The sequence below is a fragment of the Lepisosteus platostomus genome, chromosome 14, assembly GCF_059453375.1.
Source record: "Lepisosteus platostomus isolate fLepPlt1 chromosome 14, fLepPlt1.hap1, whole genome shotgun sequence".
NCBI classification, from domain to species: domain Eukaryota; kingdom Metazoa; phylum Chordata; class Actinopteri; order Semionotiformes; family Lepisosteidae; genus Lepisosteus; species Lepisosteus platostomus.
The window spans coordinates 38,100,088-38,117,947 of NC_142624.1; positions in this window are offsets into that span (position 1 = coordinate 38,100,088).

Sequence of the window (17,860 nt, forward strand, 5' to 3'; positions counted from 1 at the left end):
CTGTGTGTACCCAAAGCTTATGCATCCCACAGCCTTTTGTTGTGTTACTAAAATCCATCATACATCTGTTCTTTCTGACAAGGAATATGTTTGAGTAATCGACGACTAAATTCTATCCTGTCTACGAAATTTCAAACCTCTCCACCCTGAGACTGTTAAGACTCTCATCGCCCCCTCTGCAAGGATGAGTTCAGCCCAGCTGGTGGAACCAAGGAAATAATAATGTCTGAAATACACTTTGCTAGCAAATCCAATGACAATGGGATTTCCTCTTTCAGATGTGCAAGGAACATGTATTTTTCAGTTCGTGACTTCCCAGTAAAAAGTGTGAAACATGCTATACTGTGAATATGGTCATGCTTTCTTGACCAACTCAATGTATGTAGGAAAATCTAAACACTTAAAATGTAGCACTTCAAGCTATTTCATGCTATTTTATTTAATTCTGAATAATGGATGACTCTTTAAGTATTTTTAAGCTACTGCATCCATCCATTTCCTAACAGCTGTATCCAGCTCAGGATGGCAGAGGATCCAGAGCCTATTCTGCCAAGGTAGCAGGCAAAAGGCAAGAGTCCCTCACAGGACACACAGACACACCAGGGCCGGTGTTCCCAGGAGCCAACTGGCCTGCCGGTCGGTATGTCTTTGGACTGTGGGAGAAAACCGGAGTCCACACACAGGGAGAACATACAAACTCCACACAGACAGCACTCCAGAAACTGAGCCCAGGGCCCCAGCGCATAAAGTCTGCACATCTTTATTCAGCCTAGAAACATCGATGACATGGTAGAGCTCCTGCACACAGCTCAGAGAAGATTCTCACCTGCACCCTTCTTAAAGGAGCCCCTGTGCTTCCCTGGCTCGGCTGGTTTCTGTACAGTCTGCACTTGGTTCAGGGGACCTGAAGGAGAGCCCTTTGCTGGTGTGACTGATTGAAAAGATTCCACTGTTTTTGGTTTCATGGGGGGGGGTTTCCCCATGAAGAACTTGATCTAGATTTTGATTAGAGCTCTCTGTCTTTATTCTGGCTTTTTCTGTGCGTCTTGTTTGTTTATGCTTTGACAGGAATTTTGCATAGACTACATCACAGAGGACAGGAGTGTAAGAAAATAAGATTTGTACTGCCCAGCTGTCATGTTTGGAGTGTGTGAAGACCTCGTACCTTTATTTTCACACATGACGCATGAGAAAAATAAGTCGTGGACCTACTTTATAATATCAGCTAGCATTGGACAGTATTTCTTTCAGCAGGCAAATTAAACATTTGCCCTTGTATCTACATTTTTAACAAAACCCAGATATTTATTCCAGAAACCCCACTGGTGGTGTCTAAAATAAAGTTCACAAAAGAAGATAGAGAGAATTGTGCTCTGAAATGGCATCAGTTTGGTATCATTTTGCAAATCATAGTTGTCCATATTTTCCCACCTTCACAGGAAGTGTTTTTATCTATGAATATGAACTGAGGTAATGTTATGTGTAGCATTGCGTTTGAATATAGTCATGAAAACAGATTAGAAGCAAGTCCTTAAATAGCCATTTTTAAATTGCTGCCATTTATCTGAGAGAATTGCTCAAGCTTTTCTATGCCACACTTTAACACGTGTGGTTACTGGGGCAGTGAGTGATCAGCCATTTGGAAACAAGTGAGGTTAAATTAGGACATGGGTTGTTAGCTGAACCATTTGTAGCATTCCATTGTTATCAATTAGTTATGCAAATACATATACAATAATTAACAGGGCTTTCGGCCAATCTTTCTTCTCAGCTTTACAGGAATCATATTTTTAGATGGTTTTTAATTGTACTTGGTTGTCGTCGTTATCATCAGTTTTTAACCAATTGATAACAAAACAATTTGGCTATGATTATGAAAGAAATTAAAACGGAACATGAATTATTTACAGCTAGGTGTTTCATCTTTGATTTGTAGCATCTTCAGGACATTCCAAAAGAAAATGCGAGGAACAAGAAAATGTAACCCTTGATTACGCAGAGGGGGCTGCTCTGTGACATTTTCTACATTTTCTTGCGCTGCGAGATTAATCTGATCTTCTTCTTCTCACAGTTGATTTGTAAATTTGTTCTGACATTTTTTATTTTCGTCGCCCCAATATACACATTGCAGCAGCAGGACTGTCGGTGTGTAGCTCTGGCAAGTTGATGGCTCCGATCACAGATATTGTTACGATTGCTCATCCAGCGGTGTGAACTAAAAGGAACTCTTCAATAAATGATATTTTCCCTCTACCAAAATCCACAGCACCTAACAGGGAAACAGTGCAAATAAGTGAGAAACAGGTTTTCTGTACAGGTCTGGTTTCTTATATTGACTGACATTATTTAGCCCCTGCATTCAATTTTGGTCTGTCAGCTACCACGGGATGACTATTAATGACTGGAAATATTTTCAAAGGCTGCAGACGACTTTGTTTAGCTACAAGCAGCTTCAATGCAATTTTTCTCCAGCCAGATGAAGGGCACAGTCAGTACTGAAATGTGGTCAGGAGACATCGCACCTGTGAAATCGGTTGTCATCACAGATGTTCATAACAAATAAGCCATGAATGGGAGGTTTAGTGGACCATTGTTTTGGAATTTTTTGATTACATAACTTTTAGCTTGTGGTTCCACACAAAGCCTGATTTTGTCCCATTAGTTTCAGCTCTTCATTCGCAAATTATTCAAATTACTCTTTGCTTCTGTGAAGGAGATGACAGTGATTCAGAACACAACCATGAAGTGATTTTTATTTTCCCTCCATATTCAAATGGGATTTGGGGAATTCTGTCTTTTTGGACATTTTCTACATGAGAACTAGAGAGTCTAGACATTGAGTTAATAAATCTGAGGTATAAAATCAAAATGCTAAACTACCGATAACTCACTACTATGGTTTAAACTCAAAACATTAGACAAATATGAATGTTGAAACATACCACGCTTTGTAAAAACATGTTGTATAGATTGTGTATTCTGATTTAATGATACACTTGTGCGATTTATTGGCAGAAGGTTTCCTGACTGATGAGGTCATTCATGCCACAGGATTAGTGAACCTTAAAGTCTGACCCATGAATAGCCTGGGTGTCTACTGCTGACCCACAATGAGCAAGTACTGGAAGATCTGGTTATAGCAGCAACATCTACTACTGACCGAGGCTGTTAGTGGATTAAAAAACAGCAACCTCAGTACATGCCCAAGACGTGAGAAGCATGTGTGGCAGAGATTACTAAGCTTTAGGAATGTAGAGATAATCTTTGAGTGTTCAAAAAATTCCATCACTCCTACAAATTGATATGACCACAGTTATGTGTTTGGTATACAAAAACAATTTCATGTATGCTTCCAAGAATCTTTATTGCTGTACACCAGACATCACCACCAGGCTGCGCTTGGATGGTGTGCACGGTGTGACACAGGGTTTGCCTTCAGCTTGAAAACTTCCAGCTGCAGAGACAGCGAGGGCATGCCATAGTGAACCGACACGCGTTGAATAGCACACCGCACAATAGTAAATTTGCTTTTCTTATGTCAGAGCAAACCCCTCAGGGTCCTAACATTTTGGGACAAAAAAGACTTTGAAATATGTGCCCTGGAGAACTACTCTAAAGTAACACAGATCACCCAGCAAAAAAAACAGGCAGCAAAAAGATGTGCATAATATAAACAGCTAGGAACGTTTAACCCTTACAAAGCACATTTACTGAGATTTGCTAAATGAAAAACACTTTTAAATGCAAAAGATGTCTGGTGTGTCTAATACTCTTATAATACTTATTAAGCCATTAAGAGAATATTCACTGGACTTTTTACATCGTTAAATGTGCCTGTATAATTTGATACTATACTGTATTTAGGTGGTTTAGTTGTAAAGTCTATGATTGTTGTCCAGGACTTTGAACAGGATGCCAAAGGCTGTATTTTCGGCTAAACAAAACAAATTTATGTGGACGGTGGTTTTTTTTTCAATCCCTCTGATCGGTTATGTTGGTTATTTTTACATTCCCCCTGAAACAGATGCCTCGATCTTAATAAATTAAAACATTTTCTAATGAGATGGATATAGATCAAACGCTGATAGTTCTGCTTTGATTTCAAGGGCTCGCTCCTCCTCGTGTTTATCGTGTACTGTAGTGAGCTGGGTCCTGCACTCAGCCTGTGTCTGAGACATACGAGAAAATGTGCTCTGGCAGTTTGCTTGGGTCCATGGTGAGCTTAGTCTTTTCTCCGTCCAAAGGCACACACCAGAAAGAGTATTTCTCAGAGCTAATGTCCACCCCCTTCCTCCCAAAGGTGGCACAACTCTAGCGTTTTTTTTTATTTGTGAGTGCCTTGCTTGCAAAGCATGTGTACAAGCACAGAAAGATGTTGGGTGGATCAAAGAAACTGCTGTGAATGGAAGTTCTATACCACCCTCTTCTGAAAGATAGAGAATTCCAGATAAAAGCTGCCATTTGTACAACAGAAGCAACCATTGAAACACACCTTAAAATGGCATGTGTCTGTGAGTACGTTCAGTGATCCCTTTTGTACTGAGAGCCGAACCCCAGCTGCTAGTCCCCACAGCCTTTTCTGCAGTTTTCTCAGTTTCGCCGAACTTGTTTTGAGCAATAAAAATGCTTGTCTGGCAGTGGAAACTTCAGCTCCCCCCTTCACGTTGTTTCTCAGGTTGTCCTAATTGAAAATACCTCTTGAATTTGTTTTTTCAGCAAGATGAGAGGAAGTCATTAGTCAGAAATAGTTTTCTTACCTCTGTGATACTGAGGGATGGAATAAAATTCTCAAGAGTGCTCGAGGCTGTACAGGTCATAGACCTGCACAAAGCATTTAAGGATGGTTTCACATATCCAGTTCGTGTACATTAATACATGAAGTTCGGGTGACTGATATCTATCTGAAACTTCTGAAAAAAGTATTTCACTGTGCTCCACTTGCTTGTATTTCTCCCAGTGTACTTAATTAACTTCTAACAGTTACATTTTTAAAAATATGATTTTAATTTTAAAAAGGGGTGCGTAGCCATATGTTTCCCTCTGTCCTCTCTCTAGTGTGGCACTGTCTGAAATTTATTGTCTGAAATTTGAGTTGTTGTCAGCTAATGTGTAAGTTAACCTAAATATCACTGCATGGTGTGGCTCTATCCTAGATCAGGGACATGCTGTCTGTTTGCACACCTGCCTGTAACTCGAGCTCTTAATGCACTGGGGTGCTCTCTGTGCCAAAATCCCAGGTGCCCACCCAAAGAGAGAGGGTCTTCCCTACTTCCAGGCCAGGCTCCGTAGCTCCCCACTGAACCCCTTGAAGAGGGCTGTGTAGTGGATTGAGATGCCTTCTCATGATTGATGCCATCCTTTTATTGCAAGCTGGACCTTCTTTTCTCAACAGATAGAGATCGCTCGCTAGTCATTTTCAAGCCAATGTATCACGGACTTTAAATCTCGCCATCTACTAAGATTTCATACAGAAGAATTAGACTTTGTTCCTCTTTTCCTCCAAAAGGAAAGATACTGTATATCTCCTACTAGACAGCTTTTGGGGCTTTTTGTATTGCCTTTATACTTACAAATAACTATTATAGGATTGATCAATTATACTGTTTCGGTACTTTTAATGGCTAGAAGAATGTATCTTTAAAGACGAATTGCTAATTGTGATCTGTACTATATATGTCCTCAGTTTCCGCATACTGTGGTAATATCCTGAGTGGGTTGTGTGTCACTTCCTCTGAGTTTAAGGTCCATGATGCAGTTTCTGTAGTTGTGGGTTAATCAAATTATACCCATGAGGTGAATGACCTTCTTTTAATTACTGTTTTGAGTTGCAATCATGTTTTTCTACCATGTAATGGGCATTTTAATTCAAAAGCACTTAGTCACCCTGGAATTTTTTTTAGTTTCTTGTTTGGCTTCTTGAAGTTCCACCAGGTGATTGTGTTAATAATTACACTATGCAGCTTGGAATCAAAGTTACAGTAGACAACAGCACTTCTTTCTTGTGAAACAATAACTCCTTTCTGCGCAGCGTTAAGTTCACATATTTCTTACTTTAACCTTCCTGTGCGAAAACAAAATTCTTCCTGATACCTTGTCCTAACTGTTCCCTTTCTTTTCGTATTTATTAAAGGGTTACCTGTGTTGTTTGTCTGACTGGTTAGTAAAGAATGTGCAGAATGTTCCTCCAACTTTAACAATACACATATTTAGATGATATCAACAACACAAATCTCACAAAAGCTCATTCTCCTTACTAATTGTTTTGTGGTGCACTATGGCTTTGCAGTGAATCGTGGGTGCAGTTTACATCTTCTTTTCATGCAACAAGGTGTCTATTCAGGAGAAATATAAAGATTGGATTACTAATGCTGTGTCAACATGTCCATCAGAAAAGTCCCACACTCGATATGTTTCTCCATATCAATGTTGCCCTTCATAATGAAGACATCTGATAATTAGGTCAAGACGGAATATCTGCGTTACAGAAAATATTACCACAAAGCTATAAACTTGCTGGTTTCTTTAATTCTTTGATAATTATAAATATGAAAAATATTAAAAATCTAAACTGAGTACACTGTTCACTTCAACATAAATATAAATAGTAATATCCTTTAATGTCTCAGGGAGTAAGTTATGCATCTTATAGTCATGTTAAAACATTCTCTCCATGTGTTTACTTTGTTATATTGGTTTTTAGTTATCACAGTAGCACAAGGTAATAAGATGCTCTTTAGAGTAGTTTTCTAGTTTCAGTGCTGATCTTGTCTGTAAGTGCTGATCTTGTTTTCTGGCACAGAAATCTGCTTATCTGTTCATATCACAAATGGGAACAGTTTGGGATATTTGATGTCAGATGTAATACTGGAATTGCAAGTTATTTTTTTATATATATACATGTTTTAAGGATCAGAGTTGTAATTCATGTACATTTGCTCAGTGTAGAGTTTTGTATCTATAATCAACCAGACTCCCATACTAATTCTTGTGGAACAAGCTAATCAGACATGTTGTTGAGGCTGATATCCTGAGATCAATTAACCAACAAGTATCAGACAGGCCTGTTGAGCCAAGTGACCTCCTCACATTTGTAGCAAATGTTCTTATGGTCTTATATTCTTGTGTTTTTAACACAGTCAGTGATGACCCTCTCCAACAGAGAAAATTAAATCTGTAATAATAAAAAGAACCATCTTTATATACTCCCCCTCTTGATGCACCATCTCAAAGCGCAATCGCACCTAATTCTAAAACAAAAGACAAAGCTACAGTATAACATCAAATGTTCTGAAACATTTACATTAGATCATATGGTAAAGTTCACTCAAATGAATCACAGTAGCAGAAGATTCTTCTAGTTTAAACTATGCTGAAGGACATTCTGGTGAGTGAATGAATAATAGCCAAAGACTGTTTAAGTCCTGGGAACAACTATCCTAATAAGGCCTTTGGATGCAGGCTTTCTGAAGAAGCTCTTTTAATTTGCATAAGTAAGCATGAGTTGTTGTTGTTTTTTTTTTCAAATTAAAGATCAGAATATTAGCATGTAGCAGTGCTTCAGGCTCCTGGCTTGAGGGGATTAGATGCTCAGAAAGCTGTAAGGTTCTTGATGGTGAATTCTATTAGGATCTCCATTAAAAAATCTTACAGTTGAGAAACTAAATACTTGGAATTTGTGCAGAGGGTCTCCAAATGCTCTGCTAACTTTACTATACTTAACATTTGTTTGAAATCGTAGAAGGTAAAATAAGCAAAACAATACCTGTCAGACTAGAAAAAATCGTGTTAAGCTATCAATGTGAGTAATGAAAATGTTTGGCTCCATATACAGAGTGGCATTAATGGTGTCTTTTCTTTTAATGCTTTCACTTTCACTTCGTTGATTTTTAGCAGCAGGTGCAAGTTTAAAAAAAAAACCCTCTTGGGATATTGTCAAAAGTGGACGGCGAGTCGTGTCACATGGAGCTCAAAGAGGAAGATGTCATCAGCAGAGAGATAAGAGGTTCCTCCCACTCCAGCAATACCGGCTGTCGATTCAGCCCAAGGCGCTGTCTTACTGTCAAGCTTGCAGAGTCCCCTGGAACACCCTGCAAATGCGAGATACTGTCAACATGTTTGTAGCACTGCTAGGCATCGTTTTCAAGAATACAAAACATAGGAACCATACAAGAACATCTCTTATCTGATATTGAGCCTTTCAATCGCGTCAGATGCAGTAAGTCACTCCATGATGTGAGCTCGTTTGCCATGAGCGCCCGGACACCGGTTCACACAGCAGGGCCCAGGCAGCGGCGGTCTGAGTGAGGCGTCTTGCTCAAGTTGATAACAGCCTGGCCTCCACCCTGGAGTCCCGAACCACTCCTCCACAGCACTGCTTCGTGAGGTGAAATATCAAATGATCAACAGTATTAAAGAATTCAGAAAAAAATCCAAAAGAATGGCAGCTTAAATTGCTTTTATAATGTCCTGTCGCGGAGAGTGACAGTACATTACTACAGTAGGTGACACCTATTTACCACTGCCAAAAAGAGAGGCGAAATCTTTTTATTTATAATATTACACAGCAGAGCCAAATTTGCTGTATTTTATGAAAAAGAAAAGAAGAATCGACTGAGATGCAGTAATTAAATGAACATTATAGTACCAATTATACTGTCTTGTACTTAATTTAGATTTTTAAGTCTTTTTTTAGTAGTTAAGTCAAATAAGTCCCTCTGTAGAAGCCTTGAAATTATAATTATCTTGAAAACGTAACAATAGCAGCACTTAAGCTGTTCTTTGCTTTGTTTCAGTCTCTGAATGCCTTTCACTTCTGAGGTGTACAGCTGAGAGTGACTTCTTAACCTCTGCTCTCTCTGTATGGCTAGTTATTTTCTTTAGATGATTTTCTTTAAAGGAAAGAATTTTCGTTTTGGAGGAGACAGCTGTATCTTAATTTAGTCACACCCTGCATTTTGGGTCCCAGTTGTCAAGACAAAAGGCTACACAAAGCTGGAACAATAACAAACTAGCAACGTAAATGAAATCTTAGACTGAAGACACATTTGAAAATCCTGTCTGATTCAGAAGAAAAGCACGTCAATCACAGGCTTAACAAAGCTTCTAAAAGGGATATTCCCCCTGCTTCATGTTCTACATGGGGCTTTCCCTGTTTAATACTGGTGTGTCTTTCAGGTGCTTCTGCTATTGTAACGTTTTTGTAAAAATAAAAATAAAAATTCTGTCACTTTCCATTGTGAAATGAAACGTCCCCAAGTTGCTTTATGTAGTACGAATTCGTTTTGAAAAACTAATAGTTGTAGCGACTATGGTGTAAAACTTTACAAAGTCAAATCGAATAGACTTGAATAGGAGGGTTTTCTACTTGCAAGTACTGCTGTTAGGTTCTTGTGTGACCCAGTCTGTTGTTTTAAATGGAGTTATTTTTTTTTACCAAGCGTGTTGAGTGCTGTGATGAGTCCCACTGATCCTGCTCATGGTCATAATCAGACTATAAAGGCATGTTGTTGGAGTAACTTACATGTGAAACAATGCCAAAGCTGTGTTCTAAAAACAACTGAGTTATGTAAAAGACGTCTAGCTGAAAACTTAACATGCAGCGTATTCATGGAGGGTCAGCAGGGACTCGAGAGGAGGCCGAGGTGGAGTAATGTTACACGGAGCTGGTAATCACAGTTAATCAGTTGTGGTATTCATGAAACATTTTAAACTATTGAGTCTTTTACAGCAGTGTTCCTGCAATAGCTCCCCAAGAGGTCGGCCTTATAAATCACTTTTCCTTTGGACTGTGGTGAAAAATAATGACACAAACGAGTGCTTTGTGACCGAATGTGTACTTTTGTACACTGGAAGTCAGAAGGTCAGGGAGTGCACAAAGGTCCGATTGTGTCGACGCTGCCGGAGAGCAGCCCACGTTTTCAGAATCCCAATTTTACATGTCAAGCCCTCCTTAACATTTTGATCACTTAATTGGGTTCTTGAGGTGGTAGTTATGATATCAAATGTTAGCGAACATAGAGGGCAGTTACAGGAGGAAAACCTGATGGAGAGAAAGGTGAGCGTGACGGAGCTCCACAGAAAGAGGCAGGACCAGCCACCCTTACCGTCTGTAGATAGTCCAGAAGTGAGACAAAGTCCCCCCAGCCTGTGCAATCTACCTCGAATCTGTGGCGTTTTTCATTCTAGGAAAATAATACCAGGATGGCACACTGGCAAATTGGTTTGCGTTGCAACCTCGCAGTCTGGGTGGAGTCTGCATGTTCTCCCCGTGTTCACATGGGTTTCTTCCCACAATTCAGTGGCATACTGGTAGGTTGGTTGGACTCTGGGAAATCTGGCCCTGGCATGTGTGTGCTTGTGTTTGTATGTCTGCCCTATAATCGGCTGGCATCCTGTCCTGGGTGTACCCACCTTGTGCATGGTGCGTGCTGGGATAGGCTCAGGATGGATGGAAAACGGTACCATCAATGAGATGTGTAGCATATATTTTAATTGACCACCATTGTTAAAAATGAGAGAACAGTAATTCTTATACAGAACCGTCAATTGTGATATAATTAATAGGAATCTCAAAGTTTAGTGTTCTGTGTCAGGGTAGGCAGGGAGCCAGTTTACCTGAAACCAGTGTTAAAGATATTAATCTAGGGAAAAGTACACTGCTAGACTTCAAAGGATCTGAATCTCCAGATCCCTGTAGTTTGTATTAGTTTCTGATGAAGGTTACATGGAAAGGAATCGTCTACTTGTATATAAGGGCTGTGTTCTGGTTTAACTCTGGTATAATCTGCCCCCCCTGAAGCCCCCCCTTAATTCAATGGGTGAAATCATTCCTCACTTCCTGTTTGACCAGTGAAGTGGGAATAACAGTACATACTGTAGCAGCTGCTGGGACTAATGGCACTTCGGGATCCCTGGGAGGAGACGCAGAGACATAGACACAAGGAGTTATTCGTTGTTAATAAAACATAGCAAAAGCAAGCACAATCTGGCATGAGTGTGCCAATGAACGCTTCGCCTGAAAGAATGATGTCCTAAGTATTTGTGGAGTTTTAAAAAACACAGTCCTAAACGTACAGTTTGTTTGATTCACAGATCTTAATGTTATGTTAAAACCACATTAACAAAATGTCATGCAGTCCATTCGAAAAGTCGATAGGCACCATACAGAGAAGCAGAGGAAAATGTTATGGGGTTTTTTGTTTCAGTTTGTAGTACCGTTTGTCCAGTGTGGCAGGAACTTGGAAAGACTTCCATAAGAGCGATATCACAGGATGCACGTGTGAGCAAGTCCTCACTGTAATCTCAGCAGAGATAATACACAAAAATGCTCAGAACAGTGCATTACTCCCTTCGATGATGCTGAAGTACAGTAAAGTTGTAACAGGGATAAGAGCTAAGCAAAACAAAACTATCGTATTAAGGCAAGCATCACATGACAGGAGGGAGAGAAAAAATTAGTAAGAGATTTGATTTTTCAAGACAGCCTTCGTCACCCCTCTTCACAGATGCGTGGGTCAAGGTGACGTCAGTCTTGAAAGTACAAAGAAGAAAGGGAAGATAAGAAAAAAGGCTTTGAAAACTCACCTCATTCCAGATTTAATAGAACGAGTTGAAAGGGGAGTCTTGTGAAGCAAATCTGTGCATGAAAGGCAAGTCTTCTGTCAGCACATTCATCAGATTGTATAAGCTGTGACAACACCCTGATAACCACTACACAAGTTCAATAATCTCCCTTTTCATGGCCATTTCTGGGTTTATTTATTTTACAGCTGATTTGATTTTAAAGAGCTGAAACTAATTCTTAACTTTACTACTTTTCCTTATATATAATTAGAACTATACTTCTCTCATTTTAAAATATAGCGCTTCATCAATGACATATATTATTCAAAATGGTTACGAATAATAAATTAGATAGGATAGATAATAATTAAGTAACATACAAATCCTTTCACTGAGTCAAAAATAGCTTAGCTATATGGAACATCTATTTGAAAACTAGACTTGCAGTAATTCACCAAAACCATGCCTTCTCCCTGGCTTGACAACAAAATCCTTAATTTTGCTAAAAGCAAACAACACTGGTTTTTGCCTTAAGCTGTGCTGAATCATTAACATTCCTGTTTGAGAGGTGGGTCTCCTGATGGTCTGGCACGTGATGAAACGGAGTACAGTCTGCGTGCTCGGCTTGCTCTGGAGCTGTCTGTGAACACGATCTCCGTTTGGAGGCAACGGAGAAATTGGGTCTCCGGGACATTGCATGTGCATCCTGTCTTGTTTCAGTATTACAAAACCTAATGTAAAAGGATTACGATCTTGTGCATTACAAAAAAATGCAATTTTACTGATCATGTATACAAGGAATTCACCTTGACTTGAAGCACTAATATATACAATTCAAACTATTCCGCTTTATATGTCCCAAAATAACCCTCAGAAGCCCAAAGGCATCCAGTGGTTTCTTCTGTGTAACTGATTCTGTTCCAGGGCTTAAAGAAGCATCCTACCATTGACAGTATGAAGGGACTGAACCTCTTGTACATTGCAAATTATTTGGGGACCCGTTTTCAAATGCCTCGAAGGAGGAACAACGTCAACCCAGCAGCGTTTTTCAAGGAAACACAAACAAATAAGATATAAAGCGGAAACTAAATGATGTGCATTTAAAACTGACAACAGATTGCAACTCATTGTCATTTCAAAATATAGGTAGTTCTTTATTTCCATTCTTTTAATTTGCATGTGTAACACACCTCACATATACCCTTTGCCTTGGTTAGCAACAGAGTGTGAGACAGTACTGTACGTGCTGCTCAGACCCAGGTGCGTGCTGGGATGGATTGTCACCTGGGTGACACACAGGCAGCGGGATGATCTCTCTCTGAGCATCATCCAGACACCAACCGTCTCCCATGGTCTCACACTGACCAGAGAATAACATCTAGAACACATCCATATTCTCTTAGTCTTTCTTTTCTATGTTAGAAAATCTAACATAAAATCAGGAAAAACCCTAAAAACAAGCTACTGTGTTACAAAGAATCTTAAAAACTAAATTCAATGCAAAGAATTTGCAAATAAAATGTTGATCATTTAAAGTCATTAAAAAAAATTGTCAACCTTGACATTCAATGAGTAAAATGACAAAACAAAACAGACTGCAATCAACTAAAAACATTGGTAAGGAAAAATGTTTGTAACGTTATTTATAATATATTAAAATAAAAGGCATTTAAAGGGCTCATAGGCAGTTAAAGGACTGAAGATAGCTGTGCAGTTCAGATGTGTCTTTGTGCAGGTGACTGCTGCATTTTCCACACCGATCAGCCCCAACCACTGACATGAACGTGATGAACATTAACAAGCCGCAGAACTTTCTGTTGTGGATGCAGGTACGTCTGACGCTTGACTCCCGCAGTTTGGAACGTGCATTCTGTGTTGGGATTTAAAACTCCTCCGTTCTGTGTTTGAATACATGTTCTCTCCGTGTCCTTATCCTGACACGTGTGGTAACCGGGCCTGTGCTTGTTTTTGCGAATGTAGATTTGGTGCAGAGTAGACATGGAGTTTATTCTGCTCTCCGGATGGGCATCTACGTGAACTTTAAAACTTCACTGGGTGGCACTCAGAGTTCAACACAAAACATTTTGTTTAAAATGACTTATAGTAGAGCGATACAAACTTCTTTACGTGAATGCATACATGCAATCATTTTTATCTGGGCGAGGACCCAGAACACAATCCCTCCCCCACTCCCCAATTGCCCTCATTTTTATGGGAAATTAGGTTTTGAGTTCCGGCAGCACCAGTCATGAGCATTTCTGTGTGTAACTGGGGAACTACCTGAATGCTCTGTATTATTTTAACATCACTACAAGATTGTGTTTATAGACACTGGTCTTTGATTTTGCAAGGGCCACGTAATATGCACTTACAGTATTAATTCACTTTGAGCCTAAAAATCGCTTTTAACTTTTAACAAACTGCATTGTTGGCAGTACCGCGTGATCTGATCAGGAAGCAAACTACAGCCTCTTGGTTTGGTAATCTCGTTTTCCAATCACAGCCTCATTACTGAGAGTGTGGCCTAGGGGCAAGTCACTTGACCTCGCAGGACCTTTAAAGACTCCTTCATCTGTAAATAACAGTGTATAAGCAGGATGCTGTTAGAATTTGAATTTTACATTCAGCTAACATTTTTTGTTTATTTGGTCATTTTTCAGACATCAGCAACTATGAATCCAAGCCCCCATTTTATTTTCAGATTAAGATAAAGCAGGAGTCAATGAACAAAATGAACAAAATATAAAATTTGAAATAAAAACAAAAAAATATATATAAATGTTGTTATGTATAAGAGCCACCCCAAGGCACAATATAGAAGGAAGACTAAAAAAACAAATAAGTATCAGGGGAAATACTTTACTCATTTTCACATGAATCTCATTAAAAATAATATTTACAGTATGCAAAGGAAACAACATAACCTCCGCAGGTAGTCCCCCAGACCAAGCACAAAAAGAGACTTCAGATCAGATCAGAGACAGGAGAGAAGGAATTGATGCAGTATTAGTTACAGTGCAATAAAACGGATTATTCTGCAGATCATACTGGGTGATGAGAAGAGCCTGTACTGCAGTAACTAACTGAGAAATAAAGAGGCATTTGCTATAGATACAAAAACATTTACACTGACCATTTTTAAAATGTCTTTCAGCTGCCTTTAATTCCTTTTCATTAGCCACCAACCTGAAGTTCAGCCTCCTGTCTGGAAGGCTCAGGGCAGGCTGAGAGTTGTCCAATCAGAAACACGTAAGGTAGCCACCACGCAAAAATGAAAAACGGTCTCTCTCTTTGAATACATACGTGGTGTTTGACCTTTTCAGATTTTAACGTGTCCTAAAGGAGTTCTCTTAACAGAGATTAGATTTAAGATGAAGATGTTCCAGTTTGTTGTAAACTGTTCCAGCCAGTCTGATTGGAATGACCATGTTTGCTTTGCCCAGCAGAAAATACTGTTTCACTTTGTGGGTGGGAAGGGGTGTTCAAGTGCAAGATAATGGTTTTGCTATCAGAATGCTGAACAGCCTCGGTTACTGGAAATAAAAAGATCTGACCTAGTTTCCTCACTTTGTGGCAGAAGTGAGATCATGTCCACTCTTGTTGTCCAGATTCTGCAATTATTTACATACAGGTTTTCCTGATGATTGGTTGGATTGCTGTAATGGAAGGGTGTGCCAGATAAGAACAAAAAAAACAGCTTATTTAAACGTGTATTTTTGCTGCCAGTGCAGATCAAAACCTATCACGCAGCATTTATCAGTGTTATCATTGTATTTTTAAGGGAATATACCACATAACCTGTCCACATTGAGGATCGCAACATCTTATCTTTGTTCCAGTGAAAAGCAAAAATCATCTTTTCTTTTTGCTGTGTACTAATGAAATTTGTATTTCAGATTATAAGATTAATATGAGGCAAACGTATAGAATTTCAGCTGTTGTTCCTGGGTATTCTATGGCGGGCATGTTCAGCCATGTGTGGCAGGGCGGCGTGGATGTCAGAATCCCTGCCTCGCAGCTCGGCAGCCCCGAGTCCAGGTCTGGACTAGGACTGCCATCTCTGTGCAGTGTGTCTCCCCATGGGTTTCCTCCCGGCGCTCCAGGTTCCTCCCACAGTCTAAAAATATGCTGGTGGGTGAACTGGCCTCTGGGAAAGCTGGCACTGGGTTTGAATGTGTGCGTGTCTGTGTGCATTCACCCTGCAAATAACTGGTGTCCAGTTCAGGGTGTGCCTAGGCTCCAGTTCTCATGCAACCCTGAATTGGAAGTAGCACTTAGAAAATGGGTGGCTGGATCTTTAGCTGTGTACAAATACTGTCATTTGTTGTGTTCAATCTCCCCATGTCAGGTGAGCAGTACTGGGACAAGTGACAGTCAGTCACAATGACATGACAGGTGTTTCTAATCGCATGTGTTCCAGGCTACATTTATTGTGAAAAATGTTTGACCTTGGTTTCAACCTTTGGAGTTTACTGTATGTTGTGGCTCCTCCTCTTGAGTTAGAAGGCATAAACCAAGATGAAGACTAGAGAGTTGTCTTTGATGGAAAAGAAGGGGACTTCTGAACATGAGAGCAAGATTAACAATATTAACAATATCTCAATTCACTGTGTGCAGAAGATTTCATAAGGAGAATTACAAGCACTACACTCCAAAACGCAAACTTCTCATCAGAAAAGCTAGATTAGAATTTGCAAAGAAGTACTGAGACACAACACTTTTGGAGCCCAGTTTTATGGACAGACAAGACAAACATAAACCTTTATCAAAGTAACGGAAAGGCAAAAGCGTGGAGGAAGAGAGAGACCTCAATGATTCCCAGCACACCACCTTGTCTATGAAGCACTGTGGAGCTAGTGTCATGCCTTACGCAGGTATGGCCACCGCTGGAACTGGCTCACTGGCCTTAATTAATGATGTATATTAATTAAGCGTACATCTTATCGGCCCAGGTTCGAAAAGTCATTTTGCAGCAGTTCACCCTGCAGCAAATCCGTGACCCGGACCATGCTGCACACTGAATTCATCAGAAAGAAGAAGTGAAAACGTTTGAACTGGCCATGTCAGTCTCCTGATTTGAATGCTATTGAGCTACATAATTAAAAAAAAAACACAAACCCACAAACAAGCAGCAGCTGAAAGATGCTGCAGTTAAAGCTTGGGAAAACCTCTCGAAGGAACATAGAGTCTGGTCCGTATGTTGATGCGTCAAGGACTTCAAGCAGTCATTGTATGTAAAAGGTATGTGACCAAATGCTAACTTTACACTAGTTTAATGTTTTGTCCCAGTACTTATGTATACCATTCTTTTTGTTGTCCAAATATTAATACTGACCTGAAATTGTGGAGGAAATTGAACACAAAACCATTTTTGTTCCAACATGTGTGTGTACAAAATATCCAGAAATAAAATGTGATATTCTGTCCTATTTCCCCCATATTGGTTATTTCTATCCTAGTCACATAGGGTGTAGGCACCCTCCAGGGTGCAATCAGTGAGTGTGATACAACATGTTCTTAAAGGCATGCAGGCCCACATAAAAAGCTCCCAGCAGATACTGGCACCAGTGTGGAGCAATGGTGAGGGCAGAGACAGTCGTGGGTTCAAATCCCAGTGGATTTGCTGCTTTGCCTTTGAGCAAGGTACTCTACTCACACTGCTCCAGTAACTTGCCAAACTTTAAAAATGAGTACAAATGTAAGCTACTGGATAGAAGATTCAGCCAAATGAATGAACAGTCATAATAAGAATGCCTTGATTACTGAACTCTATGCACTCCGTACGGACAGCTTGCAAACCATCTGCTTGAACTTCTCTTTTAATGGAAAAATTATGTTCTCAGCCCTAGTTTCAGCTTGTGATTCAGAGGCATCAATGGTGTAAGCTCAGGCGTAGCTGTCAGTGATGGGGATTCTAGCCTTAGACTAACATGATGGAGATTCCCCAGGTGACAGTGCACAGCTAGTCAAAGACTTAAGTCGGGTTATCCTCAGCTTCTTGCTCAGCTAAGATAAGATCACTTTATTGGCCCTATACAATTTCTTGTATTAGGAATTTGTCTTTTCGCATACCCCAGCTTGCTCTCCATGAGACACACAGACAGGGAGAGAAGCTTGGGGGTCAGAGCGCAGGGTCAGCCATTTAAGTGGCGTCCCTGGAGCAGCTGGGGTTAAGGGCCTTGCTCAGGGGCCCAACGGAGCAGGATTCCTTTGCCGACCATGGACCGGCAACCTTCCAGCCACAGGCGCAGATCCTTCGTCGCAGAGCCACCATCCCCCTGGCTCTGGGACCTGTCGT